The 21,928-nt window shown below is 40.9% G+C and overlaps 1 pseudogene; it reads right to left on the minus strand.

Moving 5' to 3' along the window:
- Positions 1–896: 896 nt before the first annotated feature.
- LOC142265957 (U2 spliceosomal RNA) lies at positions 897–1,102 on the minus strand (annotated as a pseudogene).
- Positions 1,103–21,928: the final 20,826 nt, after the last annotated feature.

Raw genomic sequence — 21,928 nt, forward strand, 5'->3', positions numbered from 1 at the left:
TAGCCCACCATCCCACCCAAAGAGCAACTTCTGCTGCGCAGCTGGCTTTCTAGGCAGCAGCGCTATTGTGATGTCAGCGGGGGACATTGTGACAAGCCAGTGTTCCGTCACTTCATGTTGTGCACTGTTCAAACGGAAAATACATCAACAGGCAGACTACAGAAAAGCTTACTGACAAAGGATAGAGAGGGGCTTTCTCAGAGGGCTTTTTACAGTTTGTCTATTCCCAATTAGCCGTTTAAGTATGCTTAATGAAAGTACTAATTCTTTCATAGGCCGCCCATTCTTAGTATTTGACGTTCCTTATATTGCGGTATCAGGCTTCGCAGCAGGTTGCAAAACATTCATCACCCATGACTGTCCCCAATTGGGCTCAGAAGCTAAATGTCTATCATGACCTCTCTTTTTAAAAGTCCAAGAGCAAGCAAACTCTTCCTCCAGGAGAGGGAGCCAACAGATCACTAAAGACATCATCATTGCTCAAAGAAAACACCGAAAAACAATGGAAGCTTTAATTGGAGTGGAATCTGATAGACAGCACCTGATGCCAAGTCTGCATCTTCTAACACCTGCAGTCACTGCAGCAGCTGAATCCAATGTGTCCAAAAGGGATCTATTCTATTCAATTGCAAATGATCTAGATAAGACTGAGAATAAGATACTGCACGGGACATAGCAGAGTTGGTCAAGTTGAGTGGAGATGAGTTTGCTATTTGGCACAGCTTTTGCATCAATAAAGCAAGTAAAAGGTGTGAAAGATAAAAAAAAAGGGTGAAAGTGTGAAAAGTGAATTGGCCAAATTGAGGTGCATATAAAGTTTTTGCTTTCTTTCAATTCACTAATGAGGCTCATTTGAATCAGGTGAATTGAGTTCTGCTTTTGGAAACTCGGTTAAGAAGGGGTGCACCGGTCCTGGAGGTACTGCAATACCAGGTCAATGCGTGGAGTGGACAGAGCAAGATTTTTTCCATCTCCTTGTTCTAAAAATCCATTTAATATATGGTCCCTAGAGAGGGGACGTATCAGATATTAAACTGATAAGAACAGATTTAATTTTTTTTTTTTCTGTTTATCAGTAGGACTTCAAAATAACAAAGGTGATCGCCTCCCGTTGCCTGGGAACCGTCCAGGCACAAGAGGGCTATGTGTCACCAGAAGGCGCACACACTCCCTCAAGGCCGGCAGACGTGCAATCCCAGGCACCTTCCAGTACCGACCAAGGTAGCGTCCTCCGAAACTACACTTGATCTTAGCCAAAAGGCTGAGAAGCTATAACCCGAATTGGTTACGGCCTTGAGTGGCACCCTGGCCTATACCGGACACATCTTAGGGAGAGGGAGACAAACCCACGCCTACAGAAGACATTTTGTCACCCAAGCCAAACCCTTGAAAAGGCTGTTTTGCAGAGCAAAAACAAGGAGAATGGTACTTTTTGCAGCCGCCGCCCACTGCAATGAATCTGAATAACTCCTCCTTTTGGGCACAAGCACCTCCCCTCCCCCTTGCAGTCTTTCCAATTCATGATACAAAAAGACGGACGGACAGGACAGGACAGGACCATCTGCCTGACTTTCCGTCACTGCCACCCTTTGCCATCCTTGCCCGTAGAAAGCCCTTTCATCATCCCCAAACCCTAATCTTTTCCCTTCCCTTCCCAGCTGCGTCTCACTCCCTTTCATTAGGAAGTGAGCGCAGCCTTTTCTCCGTTCTGCACATGCGCGACGTTAAACACAAATGCGCAGGCGTGCGTTCCATTAGCCTCACTGCATTCCACTCCTATACAGGAAGTGGGCACAGCTATTACTACGGTCGCACATAAAAGAACCCACGGCCACCACTGCACATAGCTGACTCCACCACAGGACACCCACTTCTACACCAACGCAGGTAAGACAGGATCGGCACCTCTATGCTCCCGTTACAATCAGGCTCAGTCACCATGTGATAACGCTCTCAACTCTTTAGTTGCAGGCTCCCCTTGCTTCACCTCCATTGGCTGTGCTGCCATTTCCTCTCCCACCTGGAAGTTATACTTTATTCCACTATTTTCCTGTTTCTCTCTTCCCCCTTTTCCCATAACCTACTTTTATCTGCATTTGTGGGGTATCTATATGCTATTTACATCATAGTTTTATTCATTAATATGGAAGGGAAGAGTGCCCATGAGAGTGTTGAACTGCGGAGAGCAAAAGATTAAGCTGCTCCGATTTGCCACCATTGATAAGCTGTTCTCAGTAGATACACATGCTATCCAAACAGCAGCATCCACCATTGCTTCAGCCCACCCATTCAGTGACAGCTCACCAAGTCAGCCAGAGGAGTGGTGTAAGGAATTACACGTAGGCACTGACTCCACACCTTCACATCACAAGAAGGGGGTCTACAGGCTAGTGCAAGAATACGAGCAAGTCTTCAGCAAACATCCGCTAGACTTTTGAAAAATAAAAGGGGTCAAACACTACATCCCCACAAGTGCACACCCACCCATCAAAGAGAGATATAAGCCAAATCTACCTGCACATTACCAGTGTACCAAGGACATGTTGAGCAACATGAAGGAGGCTGGGGTTATCCGTGACAGTTGTAGCCTCTGGGCAGCTCCGTTGGTCCTGTTAAAGAAGAAGGACAGCACCACTCCCCTGTATTGAGGAATAGCTAGCTGCATTGACAACTGCAAATTATTTTTCTACCCTTGATCTCACTAGTCACTATTGGCAAGTGTCCGTTGCTGAGGCAGACCGGAAGAAGACCGCCTTTGCCACCCCGATGGGTCTCTGCGAGTTCAAAAGCATGCCCTTCGAGCTGTGCAATTTGCCAGGAACCTTCCAGAGGCTGATGGAATGCTGCTTGGGACACCGAAACTTTGGAACGGTACTGCTATACCTTTATGATGTTATTGTTTATTCTAACGCAAACAAGATTTTAGGGTGTATAAAAAGGGAGATTAGATCCGATGATCCCAACGTATTGTTACCCCTCTATAAATCACTTGTAAGGCCACATCTGGAATATGGGGTAAAGTCCTGAGCAGGTTGATAACCATTGGTTTGAGCATGGTAGGGTGTAGTACGCATCTTCCTGCATCGGTAAAAGCTGCAGAAGTCCTTGAAGATTTCCGCTTCAAAGGCAGTGCCTTGATCTGTGAGGACTCTCTCTGAGTAGCCATGAGGTCTGCATAAGTGTGCTTGGAAGACCTTCGCTGCAGTATGGGCCATTAGATCTTTGACTTGTACCACAACCATAAATCTCGAGTAGTTGTCTACCATCGTAAGTGCATACGTGAGCTCACCTCGATATTCTGCAACAAAACTCCCTTTTTCGATTTCAGTTTCAGCAAACACTCCTCTTCCTGTAGAAAATATTTATCATTACCTAAGACAGTCATTCTAATGCATGACAATATTAAGGCAATTTAGTTAAAACTTGTTTTAACTCACCTTTAAGGGGATTGATGTATTTCATGGTCAATCCAGGTTTGTCAGTGATGGCACTGACATAATGTATGGCGTCTTTTTCGGGCGTTATCCTTTGCCTTTTCATTGTGAAAATCCAGTTGCCTATATCAAAGCAAATTCTACTACTTGTAAAGTATGCAGAAAATGAAATGTAGAACATATAACATCAACTGCTTAGGAACGCATCATAGGTTAGTACTTAAAAGGATATTGTCATGTTCTAGTCATAATGCAAGCTGGACATTTTTCATGTTACCCTGTAATCGCCGGCCTGTTCTAATGCTCACAAGCCAAGATATAGGCTCAGCTGCTAAGGCTTCCCTCTGCCTTCTGAATGAAAATTGAATATGTCTGGCTCACTGTGTATATAGCAGGTGCTCAGAAAAAATAAGAGTTAATTCAATAGAAATAGCTCTGGCACACTATAGTGATCAATAACGTAAGAAAAGAACTCTTAGAATGCTGAAAATTCTTTATTTGTGCAAAAGGATAATTCATCCAACGTTTCGAGCTTGTTTTTAGGTCTTTATCAAGGATAAAGTTATCTAAGATCATAAAGGGTTACAAAACCATATAAACACGTAATTAGTACATAGTACAACATAACAGTACAATATATTGCTACTTGAGAGTACAATGGGTCAAATGACCATGATGCACATACAAAAAATTTTTCCAAAGCCATAGTGAAAACATTTGTACTGAGGAAAGAAAATTTCCACATGACCTATCTGGAGAAACATTCTGGATCAAACAACCAAAAATAGTCAAGCAGGTAAATACACACCTATATGGATAACAGGATGATATGTGTTCAATTGTATAGCGTCATTGCCATTAAGGTACAAATGGAAAACTTGCAATCCTATATAGTGAAGGAAATGAACACATATCATATCAAAGAACACAGGAACATGGGTGTGAGAAAAACCTCAATGTTTATACTTTGTTCTTTATAATGGTGTGAACATGTATATGTCTCAGTACCTTATGAACTTGAGAATTCTAGTGAGTAGATGATGAAAGCCTATTCCAGAACTGGAATCGGTAAATAATTGTAGGTGGAATCTAAATGAAAAGATGGTACAAGTGTTATCATGACACGTGGGCTATAACACAATGGACCGTGTGACAAAGAAGAAAGGAGAGAAAGAAGAGGAAGAAAATGGAACTACCTGTAACATTACGTGATAGTCACTGGTAAGTATCACTTGACAATTCAGGTGAAAAAGGATTCCTTTATTAAAGGGTTCTCAGTCGCCTCAGGATCATGAAATACTAGGGTAAATGATATGAGAATGGGTAAGAAGCACCACTAAAGGAAATATGAGATGCAGGACATATATCTATAAACCCCTGAACTACATGATAGAAATAAAAAGAAGAAAAAAGAAAAAAAAGAAGAAAGAAGAAGAACACATAGAATGCGGAAAGAGAATGGGTACAACTACCTGAGTTACTGCAGGGAGGCCCCTGGTAGGTATTGTGAGGGTTAGTGGAATTCCTTCACTGAAGGGTTCTCAGTTGCCTCAGGTTCGTGAAAAATGCTATAGACAAATAATGCCCGGAGAAAAGGGGTTCATATACAGCGAATAATGGTAATACAAGGTACATGTGTCCCATGTAATAGTATAAATATATATATATTGTACTAAGCTCTACACCAGAAATAGAAAGTAGTCCCTCTGCCTTCTGTCTAGGTGCCCTGAGTTATGTCCTGTAAACTGTCACAGTGACCTAGACACACATGTGTAGTAGGGGAATATCCCTGCTGAGATGCCAGTGCTAGAGCACTCGTTTGCTGTGGAGTTGAACGCTATGTGAGCAGTTCTTACCTTCAATGAGCAGAAGTCTCTTTTTTCAGATTTCAATATCTCTGTGGGTATCTGGCAGAAATATGGAATACTCTTTACTGCTAAGACCCTGTACACCACTCCCACTAAAGGGGGCTTTACACGCTGCGACATCGCTAATGCGGAGTCGTTGGGGTCACGGAATTTGTGACGCACATCCGGCCGCATTAGCGATGTTGCTGCGTGTGATACCGATGAGCGATTTTGCATCGTTGCAAAAACGTGCAAAATCGCTCATCGGTGACATGGGTCTCCATTCTCGATTATCGTTACTGCAGCAGTAATTATGTAGTTCGTCGCTCCTGCGGTAGCACACATCGCTCCGTGTGACACCGCAGAAACGAGGAACCTCTCCTTACCTGCCTCCCAGCCGCTATGAGGAAGGAAGGAGGTGGGCGGGATGTTCCGGCCACTCATCTCCGCCCCTCCGCTGCTATTGGGCGGTCGCTCAGTGACGTCGCTGTGACGCCGCACGGACCGCCCCCTTAGAAAGGAGGCGGTTCGCCGGACACAGCGACGTCGCCGGGCAGGTAAGTATGTGTGACGGGTCTGGTCGGTGTTGTGCGGCATGGGCAGCGATTTGCCCGTGTCGCGCAACAGATGGGGGCGGGTACCCACACTAGCGATATCGGGACCGATATCGCAGTGTGTAAAGTAGCCTTTAGTCACATGACCAAGACTGTATCTGTGTCCCTACAACACACTTGAGACAAATGTGTGTGTGAGCCTGCATTGTGGGGTATATATAATATATTATAGAGCTGGGAAGGATCATTCTAAGCAGTGAGCTGTTCCAGTATTTGTAGGAAAATACCCAGTAGAAGCATCAAACACAGCACCAATACCTCCCATCAGTATTCCACCACAGTGCCATGTAACCCATGCCCTACACTCCCATCTACACCAATACTATACAGGCACAAACTAGTATATCTGACTAAAAGCCCCCAAAATATGAAGAACGGCCTATAGTTGAGTGTGGATATAAAATCTATGTGAGCAGAGCTAGAATAGAAATCACTGATCGCATTGAAGTCATTCTGACCATAAATCACCATGATATCAAGGTGAGGAGTTGTGTGTTACTGCTGGGAGGAAAGGGTTAACAGTGGAATATTAAGGTGCATTTCTGTGTGCAGTGTTACTAGTCAATGTAACAATTCAGTATGAGCTGCTCTTGGTGCCGGGGGAGGGAGATGCTCTCCTGAGCAAGATAGATGGGGAATGAACATGATATCTATATAGTGTAAGGCAGGGGGTCTCAAACCAGGTGATCATGTCTGATCAACTGGTTACATTATGTCTGATTACCTTGTCTAACAGTTTTTTCTCCCCTTTCTTTACCTTCCAGGTTCCCATAGTCACGTGAAATATCCCTGTTGCACTTGATTACGGCTCACTATTCACTATAGGATGTCTTATATCTAACATCACACTCTCACCCATCAGCACTCTATAGGTTTGTATAAGGTATGCGCTTACACATCCGGTCCTCCATAGGTATTTCCACTTATGTAACACTATCCCTATGATCACTCATAACTCATACCCTTGTAGTCAATTACAGCCTCCTCTCTCCCCCCTCCCCTTCTCCCTTTCCATCTATAATTTTGCCAGTACAATATTAGTTTACATTAGGCACACACTCACATATTCCTTTCCTTAGTGATTTATTGTAATTCACATTCACATACAATTCTCTATGCCTGCCCCATTACTACATTCATACCTACTTGACCCTATCCTGATACCCCTTGTCTCACCTTGTTGGTCCCTACACCTGTTATCATGTCCTTTCCTGTGTCTGTCTTGTACGTTTCTAGGTAACAACAAAGAATCAAAATTTAAGTCCATCGTGGAGAACATGCTGAAACGTTTCAAAGCCTTGGGTTGTCTAATGAATTTGAAGTTACATTTTTTACATTCCTATTTGGACTACTTGTCTGAAAACCTTGGTGCTGGTGGGAAGAACAAGAAGGTTTTCATCGGAATATCAAGGAGATGGAACGACGATACCAAAGTAAATGAAACGTGAACATGATTGCCGGATGCTTCACAGAGAAGATCCACAGGCCTTCTATAAGAGAAAAGGGGGATCTAGAGAAAAGGAAAAAGTGCAAGAATAAATTTCTAATAAAGTTGCAGAATGACTGTACAATAAATAAATGTATTTTATATATAAAATTGTGAATATTTTTGGTTACAATAAGTATTTTTCTTGTTCATGTCACTTGTATGTAACTTCACACATGGATTGTACAAAATCAATATTTGATGGTTAAAAAAAATATTTATTTTTTTTTTTAAATCAGGACATTAGAGCATGTGTTCTGCCTTCTTTTACGTAATGCTGTGAATCTCTAGCATACAGCTAAACCCTAGTTCACATTTCAAATAAACAGACTGTGAAGTTCAATAGCCTTGATTTATTAGCTGGTAACGTGAACTTGATTGCAGTATACATGGAATATACAGTGAATATAGGAATATCCAAGATGCAGTTGAAGACAGAATACGGTATATCCAAGATACTGTTTTATACGGGTAAAAACTATAACAAGAAAATGATTACAGTCAGTACAGTGTTAATACAGAGTTAACATAGCATAACAGTACATGAGATGCAGTTCTTACGAGAATGTAGGTGAAAGGTCACTGCATCTGCAATACATAGAAATCTTATCTAGACAAACAAGACAGGGATGACACTAAAGGTGTAGAAGTACAATGTACAATGCATTTACTACACTCTTCCATCTAGGATTCTATCACTAACACATGTAATTTGCTTTGCTCACCGGATTACACTAGGCAGGGGTGAATGTACAGAGAGGTAAGTCGGCATGTCCTTTCCTGACAAATCCAAAGAAAAAATGGCTGCAGGCTTCTTCTCAGCTCAGGGAGGCATTCCTTACCCAGAATACCTTTAGCTTAAAGGGAAACTCAGCAATTCAAAAGAATAACAATGACCTCTAGGGATTGTAACAGAAATTTCAATGAATGACTATTAGCAGGCTGCCATGAGGCAGAACAGCATGGGTATTTAATATATCCTCCTTGCTGCCCAAGAAGCAATGAGAACATTTTTAGACCACCACATATTGACCATCCCTGCTCCTTGTAGTTAAGTTTCTTGAGAATAAAGTCTAAATTCTCACAGCTTTCTTCCAAGTGCATAGCATGTGTGACGCCCTGGACTAGCCAGGTAGTCACAAACACAAAATCACACACACCCCCTCCCCTGGATAGTCTACATCAGTCACACAAAATCCTTGTTGCCTCCTCCAGGCTCTGATGTCCACACCAGGTGGGGCGGAGCCAGGCGGTTGGCCCCACCCACCGAGGAGTTCACAGGCCCGGAGGCGGGAAAAAGCAGTTAGTTTAGTTTTGTAGTGGAAAGTGAGAGGACAGAAACTGTTAGTGTCTGGGTAGGAGCCCAGGCACTGTCAGCAAGGTCGGCAGACGGTGGTGGCCGTCTGCAGGAGGTGGTACAAGTCAGCTGAACCGTAGGACCGGGGACGGGCGGTGACCCGAGGGGAACTGAACCGGTGAGCGGATCTGTACCAAGCACAAAGGCAGGGCCATTGGACCCTGACCAGGCTAGGAGCCGCCGACAATGGTCAAATCCGAGAGTGACCGGAATCCCAGGGGTTCCCTAACACCCAAGACCCGACAGAAGGCAACCGTCCACACCGTGAGGATAAAAAGCCACCGCCATAGGCTAGAGATCCAAGGGCCAGCGCCTGCGGGCAAACGGGCTCCCTCGGTACGTACACCCCAGCCATCCAGCCTCCCCGTACCGCCACCGGGCCCCGGGATCACCAACCCCTACCCACGGAGGGGGAACCAACATCCTAGCTGCTCCCTGCCATCGCTCCCGGGATCCCCGTCACCAGCAGTGGTGGTGCCCATTATCACCACGACCTGTGGGTGACGTCACTAACTATCTCCCCAAACAAACCACCCCCTTTTCACTCGTGGGCGAGGAGCGCTGCTCGAGTCCCCGGATCTGGCCCTCCGCTCGAGCCACCGAGCAGCAGCAGCAGCAGAAGTCCCCGAACCCGAGCGTAGCGTGCGTGGCCCCTCTGCCCGCGACACATGCCCTACACACACTGAAGAATACTTACTGCCATTGAGCAGTAGCACAGCTTTCAGACTTTTTGGATGAAACAATGACGTGTCTCCACTCGCTCACATTGTACTTAATGTTACATTTTCCATCAGCACAGGAACATCGCTTGAATACACTAGAGCACCATCTTCAGAAAAGTATGGAGGGAATCTTTTCAGAATTCTAACCTTTTGGAAACCTATTGTCACGCTCTCCGGGTCCCCTGCTCTGCCCCCCGGCTCACCTGCCACGCTCCCCGGCTTCCCTGCTTCGCTCCCCGGCTCCTCTGGCAGACATCCCCCGCTCCACGGTCTCCAGCCTCCACCACCTGCGGTCCCCAGGCGGCCCGGTCCCCGCTCCCGGCGCCCGTCGGCAGCCCTGCTCCAGGCCGGCTCCCATAACAGATGCAAGCTTGTCCTGTTTGGTGGAGATGATATTTAATAAAATAAGTAGAAATCCACTAAAAGTTTTGTTTGGTTATCTTGCAATCCCGAGATAATCGTCTCCATGCTCCAAATCCATTTTAAAGCCATTTTTAAGGCATTTCGCGCATACATGAAATGAACACATTTTTCTCCAAAACTATAACAGATGCAAGCTTGTCCTGTTTGGTGGAGATGATATTTAATAAAATAAGTAGAAATCCACTAAAAGTTTTGTTTGGTTATCTTGCAATCCCGAGATAATCGTCTCCATGCTCCAAATCCATTTTAAAGCCATTTTTAAGGCATTTCGCGCATACATGAAATGAACACATTTTTCTCCAAAACTATAACAGATGCAAGCTTGTCCTGTTTGGTGGAGATGATATTTAATAAAATAAGTAGAAATCCACTAAAAGTTTTGTTTGGTTATCTTGCAATCCCGAGATAATCGTCTCCATGCTCCAAATCCATTTTAAAGCCATTTTTAAGGCATTTCGCGCATACATGAAATGAACACATTTTTCTCCAAAACTATAACAGATGCAAGCTTGTCCTGTTTGGTGGAGATGATATTTAATAAAATAAGTAGAAATCCACTAAAAGTTTTGTTTGGTTATCTTGCAATCCCGAGATAATCGTCTCCATGCTCCAAATCCATTTTAAAGCCATTTTTAAGGCATTTCGCGCATACATGAAATGAACACATTTTTCTCCAAAACTATAACAGATGCAAGCTTGTCCTGTTTGGTGGAGATGATATTTAATAAAATAAGTAGAAATCCACTAAAAGTTTTGTTTGGTTATCTTGCAATCCCGAGATAATCGTCTCCATGCTCCAAATCCATTTTAAAGCCATTTTTAAGGCATTTCGCGCATACATGAAATGAACACATTTTTCTCCAAAACTATAACAGATGCAAGCTTGTCCTGTTTGGTGGAGATGATATTTAATAAAATAAGTAGAAATCCACTAAAAGTTTTGTTTGGTTATCTTGCAATCCCGAGATAATCGTCTCCATGCTCCAAATCCATTTTAAAGCCATTTTTAAGGCATTTCGCGCATACATGAAATGAACACATTTTTCTCCAAAACTATAACAGATGCAAGCTTGTCCTGTTTGGTGGAGATGATATTTAATAAAATAAGTAGAAATCCACTAAAAGTTTTGTTTGGTTATCTTGCAATCCCGAGATAATCGTCTCCATGCTCCAAATCCATTTTAAAGCCATTTTTAAGGCATTTCGCGCATACATGAAATGAACACATTTTTCTCCAAAACTATAACAGATGCAAGCTTGTCCTGTTTGGTGGAGATGATATTTAATAAAATAAGTAGAAATCCACTAAAAGTTTTGTTTGGTTATCTTGCAATCCCGAGATAATCGTCTCCATGCTCCAAATCCATTTTAAAGCCATTTTTAAGGCATTTCGCGCATACATGAAATGAACACATTTTTCTCCAAAACTATAACAGATGCAAGCTTGTCCTGTTTGGTGGAGATGATATTTAATAAAATAAGTAGAAATCCACTAAAAGTTTTGTTTGGTTATCTTGCAATCCCGAGATAATCGTCTCCATGCTCCAAATCCATTTTAAAGCCATTTTTAAGGCATTTCGCGCATACATGAAATGAACACATTTTTCTCCAAAACTATAACAGATGCAAGCTTGTCCTGTTTGGTGGAGATGATATTTAATAAAATAAGTAGAAATCCACTAAAAGTTTTGTTTGGTTATCTTGCAATCCCGAGATAATCGTCTCCATGCTCCAAATCCATTTTAAAGCCATTTTTAAGGCATTTCGCGCATACATGAAATGAACACATTTTTCTCCAAAACTATAACAGATGCAAGCTTGTCCTGTTTGGTGGAGATGATATTTAATAAAATAAGTAGAAATCCACTAAAAGTTTTGTTTGGTTATCTTGCAATCCCGAGATAATCGTCTCCATGCTCCAAATCCATTTTAAAGCCATTTTTAAGGCATTTCGCGCATACATGAAATGAACACATTTTTCTCCAAAACTATAACAGATGCAAGCTTGTCCTGTTTGGTGGAGATGATATTTAATAAAATAAGTAGAAATCCACTAAAAGTTTTGTTTGGTTATCTTGCAATCCCGAGATAATCGTCTCCATGCTCCAAATCCATTTTAAAGCCATTTTTAAGGCATTTCGCGCATACATGAAATGAACACATTTTTCTCCAAAACTATAACAGATGCAAGCTTGTCCTGTTTGGTGGAGATGATATTTAATAAAATAAGTAGAAATCCACTAAAAGTTTTGTTTGGTTATCTTGCAATCCCGAGATAATCGTCTCCATGCTCCAAATCCATTTTAAAGCCATTTTTAAGGCATTTCGCGCATACATGAAATGAACACATTTTTCTCCAAAACTATAACAGATGCAAGCTTGTCCTGTTTGGTGGAGATGATATTTAATAAAATAAGTAGAAATCCACTAAAAGTTTTGTTTGGTTGTTTGGTTATCTTGCAATCCCGAGATAATCGTCTCCATGCTCCAAATCCATTTTAAAGCCATTTTTAAGGCATTTCGCGCATACATGAAATGAACACATTTTTCTCCAAAACTATAACAGATGCAAGCTTGTCCTGTTTAATGGAGATGATATTTAATAAAATAAGTAGAAATCCACTAAAAGTTTTGTTTGGTTATCTTGCAATCCCGAGATAATCGTCTCCATGCTCCAAATCCATTTTAAAGCCATTTTTAAGGCATTTCGCGCATACATGAAATGAACACATTTTTCTCCAAAACTATAACAGATGCAAGCTTGTCCTGTTTGGTGGAGATGATATTTAATAAAATAAGTAGAAATCCACTAAAAGTTTTGTTTGGTTATCTTGCAATCCCGAGATAATCGTCTCCATGCTCCAAATCCATTTTAAAGCCATTTTTAAGCCATTTCGCGCATACATGAAATGAACACATTTTTCTCCAAAACTATAACAGATGCAAGCTTGTCCTGTTTGGTGGAGATGATATTTAATAAAATAAGTAGAAATCCACTAAAAGTTTTGTTTGGTTATCTTGCAATCCCGAGATAATCGTCTCCATGCTCCAAATCCATTTTAAAGCCATTTTTAAGGCATTTCGCGCATACATGAAATGAACACATTTTTCTCCAAAACTATAACAGATGCAAGCTTGTCCTGTTTGGTGGAGATGATATTTAATAAAATAAGTAGAAATCCACTAAAAGTTTTGTTTGGTTATCTTGCAATCCCGAGATAATCGTCTCCATGCTCCAAATCCATTTTAAAGCCATTTTTAAGGCATTTCGCGCATACATGAAATGAACACATTTTTCTCCAAAACTATAACAGATGCAAGCTTGTCCTGTTTGGTGGAGATGATATTTAATAAAATAAGTAGAAATCCACTAAAAGTTTTGTTTGGTTATCTTGCAATCCCGAGATAATCGTCTCCATGCTCCAAATCCATTTTAAAGCCATTTTTAAGGCATTTCGCGCATACATGAAATGAACACATTTTTCTCCAAAACTATAACAGATGCAAGCTTGTCCTGTTTGGTGGAGATGATATTTAATAAAATAAGTAGAAATCCACTAAAAGTTTTGTTTGGTTATCTTGCAATCCCGAGATAATCGTCTCCATGCTCCAAATCCATTTTAAAGCCATTTTTAAGGCATTTCGCGCATACATGAAATGAACACATTTTTCTCCAAAACTATAACAGATGCAAGCTTGTCCTGTTTGGTGGAGATGACATTTAATAAAATAAGTAGAAATCCACTAAAAGTTTTGTTTGGTTATCTTGCAATCCCGAGATAATCGTCTCCATGCTCCAAATCCATTTTAAAGCCATTTTTAAGGCATTTCGCGCATACATGAAATGAACACATTTTTCTCCAAAACTATAACAGATGCAAGCTTGTCCTGTTTGGTGGAGATGATATTTAATAAAATAAGTAGAAATCCACTAAAAGTTTTGTTTGGTTATCTTGCAATCCCGAGATAATCGTCTCCATGCTCCAAATCCATTTTAAAGCCATTTTTAAGGCATTTCGCGCATACATGAAATGAACACATTTTTCTCCAAAACTATAACAGATGCAAGCTTGTCCTGTTTGGTGGAGATGATATTTAATAAAATAAGTAGAAATCCACTAAAAGTTTTGTTTGGTTATCTTGCAATCCCGAGATAATCGTCTCCATGCTCCAAATCCATTTTAAAGCCATTTTTAAGGCATTTCGCGCATACATGAAATGAACACATTTTTCTCCAAAACTATAACAGATGCAAGCTTGTCCTGTTTGGTGGAGATGACATTTAATAAAATAAGTAGAAATCCACTAAAAGTTTTGTTTGGTTATCTTGCAATCCCGAGATAATCGTCTCCATGCTCCAAATCCATTTTAAAGCCATTTTTAAGGCATTTCGCGCATACATGAAATGAACACATTTTTCTCCAAAACTATAACAGATGCAAGCTTGTCCTGTTTGGTGGAGATGATATTTAATAAAATAAGTAGAAATCCACTAAAAGTTTTGTTTGGTTATCTTGCAATCCCGAGATAATCGTCTCCATGCTCCAAATCCATTTTAAAGCCATTTTTAAGGCATTTCGCGCATACATGAAATGAACACATTTTTCTCCAAAACTATAACAGATGCAAGCTTGTCCTGTTTGGTGGAGATGATATTTAATAAAATAAGTAGAAATCCACTAAAAGTTTTGTTTGGTTATCTTGCAATCCCGAGATAATCGTCTCCATGCTCCAAATCCATTTTAAAGCCATTTTTAAGGCATTTCGCGCATACATGAAATGAACACATTTTTCTCCAAAACTATAACAGATGCAAGCTTGTCCTGTTTGGTGGAGATGATATTTAATAAAATAAGTAGAAATCCACTAAAAGTTTTGTTTGGTTATCTTGCAATCCCGAGATAATCGTCTCCATGCTCCAAATCCATTTTAAAGCCATTTTTAAGGCATTTCGCGCATACATGAAATGAACACATTTTTCTCCAAAACTATAACAGATGCAAGCTTGTCCTGTTTGGTGGAGATGATATTTAATAAAATAAGTAGAAATCCACTAAAAGTTTTGTTTGGTTATCTTGCAATCCCGAGATAATCGTCTCCATGCTCCAAATCCATTTTAAAGCCATTTTTAAGGCATTTCGCGCATACATGAAATGAACACATTTTTCTCCAAAACTATAACAGATGCAAGCTTGTCCTGTTTGGTGGAGATGATATTTAATAAAATAAGTAGAAATCCACTAAAAGTTTTGTTTGGTTATCTTGCAATCCCGAGATAATCGTCTCCATGCTCCAAATCCATTTTAAAGCCATTTTTAAGGCATTTCGCGCATACATGAAATGAACACATTTTTCTCCAAAACTATAACAGATGCAAGCTTGTCCTGTTTGGTGGAGATGATATTTAATAAAATAAGTAGAAATCCACTAAAAATTTTGTTTGGTTATCTTGCAATCCCGAGATAATCGTCTCCATGCTCCAAATCCATTTTAAAGCCATTTTTAAGGCATTTCGCGCATACATGAAATGAACACATTTTTCTCCAAAACTATAACAGATGCAAGCTTGTCCTGTTTGGTGGAGATGATATTTAATAAAATAAGTAGAAATCCACTAAAAGTTTTGTTTGGTTATCTTGCAATCCCGAGATAATCGTCTCCATGCTCCAAATCCATTTTAAAGCCATTTTTAAGGCATTTCGCGCATACATGAAATGAACACATTTTTCTCCAAAACTATAACAGATGCAAGCTTGTCCTGTTTGGTGGAGATGATATTTAATAAAATAAGTAGAAATCCACTAAAAGTTTTGTTTGGTTATCTTGCAATCCCGAGATAATCGTCTCCATGCTCCAAATCCATTTTAAAGCCATTTTTAAGGCATTTCGCGCATACATGAAATGAACACATTTTTCTCCAAAACTATAACAGATGCAAGCTTGTCCTGTTTGGAGGAGATGATATTTAATAAAATAAGTAGAAATCCACTAAAAGTTTTGTTTGGTTATCTTGCAATCCCGAGATAATCGTCTCCATGCTCCAAATCCATTTTAAAGCCATTTTTAAGGCATTTCGCGCATACATGAAATGAACACATTTTTCTCCAAAACTATAACAGATGCAAGCTTGTCCTGTTTGGTGGAGATGATATTTAATAAAATAAGTAGAAATCCACTAAAAGTTTTGTTTGGTTATCTTGCAATCCCGAGATAATCGTCTCCATGCTCCAAATCCATTTTAAAGCCATTTTTAAGGCATTTCGCGCATACATGAAATGAACACATTTTTCTCCAAAACTATAACAGATGCAAGCTTGTCCTGTTTGGTGGAGATGATATTTAATAAAATAAGTAGAAATCCACTAAAAGTTTTGTTTGGTTATCTTGCAATCCCGAGATAATCGTCTCCATGCTCCAAATCCATTTTAAAGCCATTTTTAAGGCATTTCGCGCATACATGAAATGAACACATTTTTCTCCAAAACTATAACAGATGCAAGCTTGTCCTGTTTGGTGGAGATGATATTTAATAAAATAAGTAGAAATCCACTAAAAGTTTTGTTTGGTTATCTTGCAATCCCGAGATAATCGTCTCCATGCTCCAAATCCATTTTAAAGCCATTTTTAAGGCATTTCGCGCATACATGAAATGAACACATTTTTCTCCAAAACTATAACAGATGCAAGCTTGTCCTGTTTGGTGGAGATGATATTTAATAAAATAAGTAGAAATCCACTAAAAGTTTTGTTTGGTTATCTTGCAATCCCGAGATAATCGTCTCCATGCTCCAAATCCATTTTAAAGCCATTTTTAAGGCATTTCGCGCATACATGAAATGAACACATTTTTCTCCAAAACTATAACAGATGCAAGCTTGTCCTGTTTGGTGGAGATGATATTTAATAAAATAAGTAGAAATCCACTAAAAGTTTTGTTTGGTTATCTTGCAATCCCGAGATAATCGTCTCCATGCTCCAAATCCATTTTAAAGCCATTTTTAAGGCATTTCGCGCATACATGAAATGAACACATTTTTCTCCAAAACTATAACAGATGCAAGCTTGTCCTGTTTGGTGGAGATGATATTTAATAAAATAAGTAGAAATCCACTAAAAGTTTTGTTTGGTTATCTTGCAATCCCGAGATAATCGTCTCCATGCTCCAAATCCATTTTAAAGCCATTTTTAAGGCATTTCGCGCATACATGAAATGAACACATTTTTCTCCAAAACTATAACAGATGCAAGCTTGTCCTGTTTGGTGGAGATGATATTTAATAAAATAAGTAGAAATCCACTAAAAGTTTTGTTTGGTTATCTTGCAATCCCGAGATAATCGTCTCCATGCTCCAAATCCATTTTAAAGCCATTTTTAAGGCATTTCGCGCATACATGAAATGAACACATTTTTCTCCAAAACTATAACAGATGCAAGCTTGTCCTGTTTGGTGGAGATGATATTTAATAAAATAAGTAGAAATCCACTAAAAGTTTTGTTTGGTTATCTTGCAATCCCGAGATAATCGTCTCCATGCTCCAAATCCATTTTAAAGCCATTTTTAAGGCATTTCGCGCATACATGAAATGAACACATTTTTCTCCAAAACTATAACAGATGCAAGCTTGTCCTGTTTGGTGGAGATGATATTTAATAAAATAAGTAGAAATCCACTAAAAGTTTTGTTTGGTTATCTTGCAATCCCGAGATAATCGTCTCCATGCTCCAAATCCATTTTAAAGCCATTTTTAAGGCATTTCGCGCATACATGAAATGAACACATTTTTCTCGCTTTTTGTGTGAATTGGAAAGCCAGGTTAGGACTCTTCACTGGAGCAAAAAAAATTGGCCAACAAGAACATCTTTGTAACCGGGACTCAAGAACATTGTTGCATAAAGCTTAGTTGATCCCACCTAAAGTTCTCTTGCCACCACTCCACTGTAAGCTTGGACTGATGAAGCTGTTTGTGAAAGCGCTACTGAAAGAAGGAGAGATGTTTAAGTACCTGTGTACCAAGTTTCAGGGACTGTCAGAATCAAGTCTGAAGGAAGGTGTGATGCCCTGGCAAAACCAGGTAGTTACAGATAGGCCCCCGCACAACACCTTTCCTCACTTAGGAAACACACAGCCGACCTGAAACCCTAGTCACCTAGGACACTGAAGCCAGGACCGAAACCAGCGGCCTAGCTAATTAAATGATTGAGGGCAGGATTATAGGTCCTATCCCACCTAAAGTCCCTCAAAGAAGACAACAGCCCACTGATAGGGATAAGGCCACCGCCAGGGCCCTTAGATCCCACGGGCCAGCGCCTGCGGGCACGGCTCCTTAGGCCATATCCAGCCGGGAGCGGACTCCTGAGTTCCAGACCAGGCAGTCCACCATACACAAAAACAAGTGCAGAGTAAAGGACAGCGACCACCAGCCTGGGTGGGGGACCTGAATGCAACCGGCCGGGGCGGCAGGCCACCAGCACCTTTGGTTTACCGAAAGACTCGTGTGATTCATTTACTGTGAGTAACCAAACATCCCCCTGCTTGCTCAGGCGCGCCGGCCCTTGCCATCACCATACCCTGCACAAAGACACTGGGCCCCGGGGCAATCATCCCTACACACGGAGGGGTTAACATCCAGCTGCCACTACATCTCTCCCGGGTATCCCATAACGGCAGCGGTGGTGTCCCACCTCACCACACACCGTTGGTGGCGTCACAAACTTAATACGGCCTAGCCCATACATCTACATTCCTCCTTTTATTCGACATGTCCGCGAGACCCCCGGGTCGAGCCACTCTCTTAGAAGGTCTGGATCCGACCAACGGCGGCTGCTGGCACAGGGGCAGCACAAAAGCATTTTTGTGGGTTCGGATATTCAGAAACCCATGAATGAAGGATGACGTGTTTTAAACAATAATGAAAACTGTTGAAAAAAGGGCTTGGGACTCTTTGAAAGAACTCCAAAACTATAACAGATGCAAGCTTGTCCTGTTTGGTGGAGATGATATTTAATAAAATAAGTAGAAATCCACTAAAAGTTTTGTTTGGTTATCTTGCAATCCCGAGATAATCGTCTCCATGCTCCAAATCCATTTTAAAGCCATTTTTAAGGCATTTCGCGCATACATGAAATGAACACATTTTTCTCCAAAACTATAACAGATGCAAGCTTGTCCTGTTTGGTGGAGATGATATTTAATAAAATAAGTAGAAATCCACTAAAAGTTTTGTTTGGTTATCTTGCAATCCCGAGATAATCGTCTCCATGCTCCAAATCCATTTTAATGCCATTTTTAAGGCATTTCGCGCATACATGAAATGAACACATTTTTCTCCAAAACTATAACAGATGCAAGCTTGTCCTGTTTGGTGGAGATGATATTTAATAAAATAAGTAGAAATCCACTAAAAGTTTTGTTTGGTTATCTTGCAATCCCGAGATAATCGTCTCCATGCTCCAAATCCATTTTAAAGCCATTTTTAAGGCATTTCGCGCATACATGAAATGAACACATTTTTCTCCAAAACTATAACAGATGCAAGCTTGTCCTGTTTGGTGGAGATGATATTTAATAAAATAAGTAGAAATCCACTAAAAGTTTTGTTTGGTTATCTTGCAATCCCGAGATAATCGTCTCCATGCTCCAAATCCATTTTAAAGCCATTTTTAAGGCATTTCGCGCATACATGAAATGAACACATTTTTCTCCAAAACTATAACAGATGCAAGCTTGTCCTGTTTGGTGGAGATGATATTTAATAAAATAAGTAGAAATCCACTAAAAGTTTTGTTTGGTTATCTTGCAATCCCGAGATAATCGTCTCCATGCTCCAAATCCATTTTAAAGCCATTTTTAAGGCATTTCGCGCATACATGAAATGAACACATTTTTCTCCAAAACTATAACAGATGCAAGCTTGTCCTGTTTGGTGGAGATGATATTTAATAAAATAAGTAGAAATCCACTAAAAGTTTTGTTTGGTTATCTTGCAATCCCGAGATAATCGTCTCCATGCTCCAAATCTATTTTAAAGCCATTTTTAAGGCATTTCGCGCATACATGAAATGAACACATTTTTCTCGCTTTTTGTGTGAATTGGAAAGCCAGGTTAGGACTCTTCACTGGAGCAAAAAAAATTGGCCAACAAGAACATCTTTGTAACCGGGACTCAAGAACATTGTTGCATAAAGCTTAGTTGATCCCACCTAAAGTTCTCTTGCCACCACTCCACTGTAAGCTTGGACTGATGAAGCTGTTTGTGAAAGCGCTACTGAAAGAAGGAGAGATGTTTAAGTACCTGTGTACCAAGTTTCAGGGACTGTCAGAATCAAGTCTGAAGGAAGGTGTGATGCCCTGGCAAAACCAGGTAGTTACAGATAGGCCCCCGCACAACACCTTTCCTCACTTAGGAAACACACAGCCGACCTGAAACCCTAGTCACCTAGGACACTGAAGCCAGGACCGAAACCAGCGGCCTAGCTAATTAAATGATTGAGGGCAGGATTATAGGTCCTATCCCACCTAAAGTCCCTCAAAGAAGACAACAGCCCACTGATAGGGATAAGGCCACCGCCAGGGCCCTTAGATCCCACGGGCCAGCGCCTGCGGGCACGGCTCCTTAGGCCATATCCAGCCGGGAGCGGACTCCTGAGTTCCAGACCAGGCAGTCCACCATACACAAAAACAAGTGCAGAGTAAAGGACAGCGACCACCAGCCTGGGTGGGGGACCTGAATGCAACCGGCCGGGGCGGCAGGCCACCAGCACCTTTGGTTTACCGAAAGACTCGTGTGATTCATTTACTGTGAGTAACCAAACATCCCCCTGCTTGCTCAGGCGCGCCGGCCCTTGCCATCACCATACCCTGCACAAAGACACTGGGCCCCGGGGCAATCATCCCTACACACGGAGGGGTTAACATCCAGCTGCCACTACATCTCTCCCGGGTATCCCATAACGGCAGCGGTGGTGTCCCACCTCACCACACACCGTTGGTGGCGTCACAAACTTAATACGGCCTAGCCCATACATCTACATTCCTCCTTTTATTCGACATGTCCGCGAGACCCCCGGGTCGAGCCACTCTCTTAGAAGGTCTGGATCCGACCAACGGCGGCTGCTGGCACAGGGGCAGCACAAAAGCATTTTTGTGGGTTCGGATATTCAGAAACCCATGAATGAAGGATGACGTGTTTTAAACAATAATGAAAACTGTTGAAAAAAGGGCTTGGGACTCTTTGAAAGAACTCCAAAACTATAACAGATGCAAGCTTGTCCTGTTTGGTGGAGATGATATTTAATAAAATAAGTAGAAATCCACTAAAAGTTTTGTTTGGTTATCTTGCAATCCCGAGATAATCGTCTCCATGCTCCAAATCCATTTTAAAGCCATTTTTAAGGCATTTCGCGCATACATGAAATGAACACATTTTTCTCCAAAACTATAACAGATGCAAGCTTGTCCTGTTTGGTGGAGATGATATTTAATAAAATAAGTAGAAATCCACTAAAAGTTTTGTTTGGTTATCTTGCAATCCCGAGATAATCGTCTCCATGCTCCAAATCCATTTTAAAGCCATTTTTAAGGCATTTCGCGCATACATGAAATGAACACATTTTTCTCCAAAACTATAACAGATGCAAGCTTGTCCTGTTTGGTGGAGATGATATTTAATAAAATAAGTAGAAATCCACTAAAAGTTTTGTTTGGTTATCTTGCAATCCCGAGATAATCGTCTCCATGCTCCAAATCCATTTTAAAGCCATTTTTAAGGCATTTCGCGCATACATGAAATGAACACATTTTTCTCCAAAACTATAACAGATGCAAGCTTGTCCTGTTTGGTGGAGATGATATTTAATAAAATAAGTAGAAATCCACTAAAAGTTTTGTTTGGTTATCTTGCAATCCCGAGATAATCGTCTCCATGCTCCAAATCCATTTTAAAGCCATTTTAAGGCATTTCGCGCATACATGAAATGAACACATTTTTCTCCAAAACTATAACAGATGCAAGCTTGTCCTGTTTGGTGGAGATGATATTTAATAA

The sequence above is a fragment of the Anomaloglossus baeobatrachus genome, unplaced genomic scaffold (genome assembly GCF_048569485.1).
Source record: "Anomaloglossus baeobatrachus isolate aAnoBae1 unplaced genomic scaffold, aAnoBae1.hap1 Scaffold_2795, whole genome shotgun sequence".
In the NCBI taxonomy this organism is placed as follows: domain Eukaryota; kingdom Metazoa; phylum Chordata; class Amphibia; order Anura; family Aromobatidae; genus Anomaloglossus; species Anomaloglossus baeobatrachus.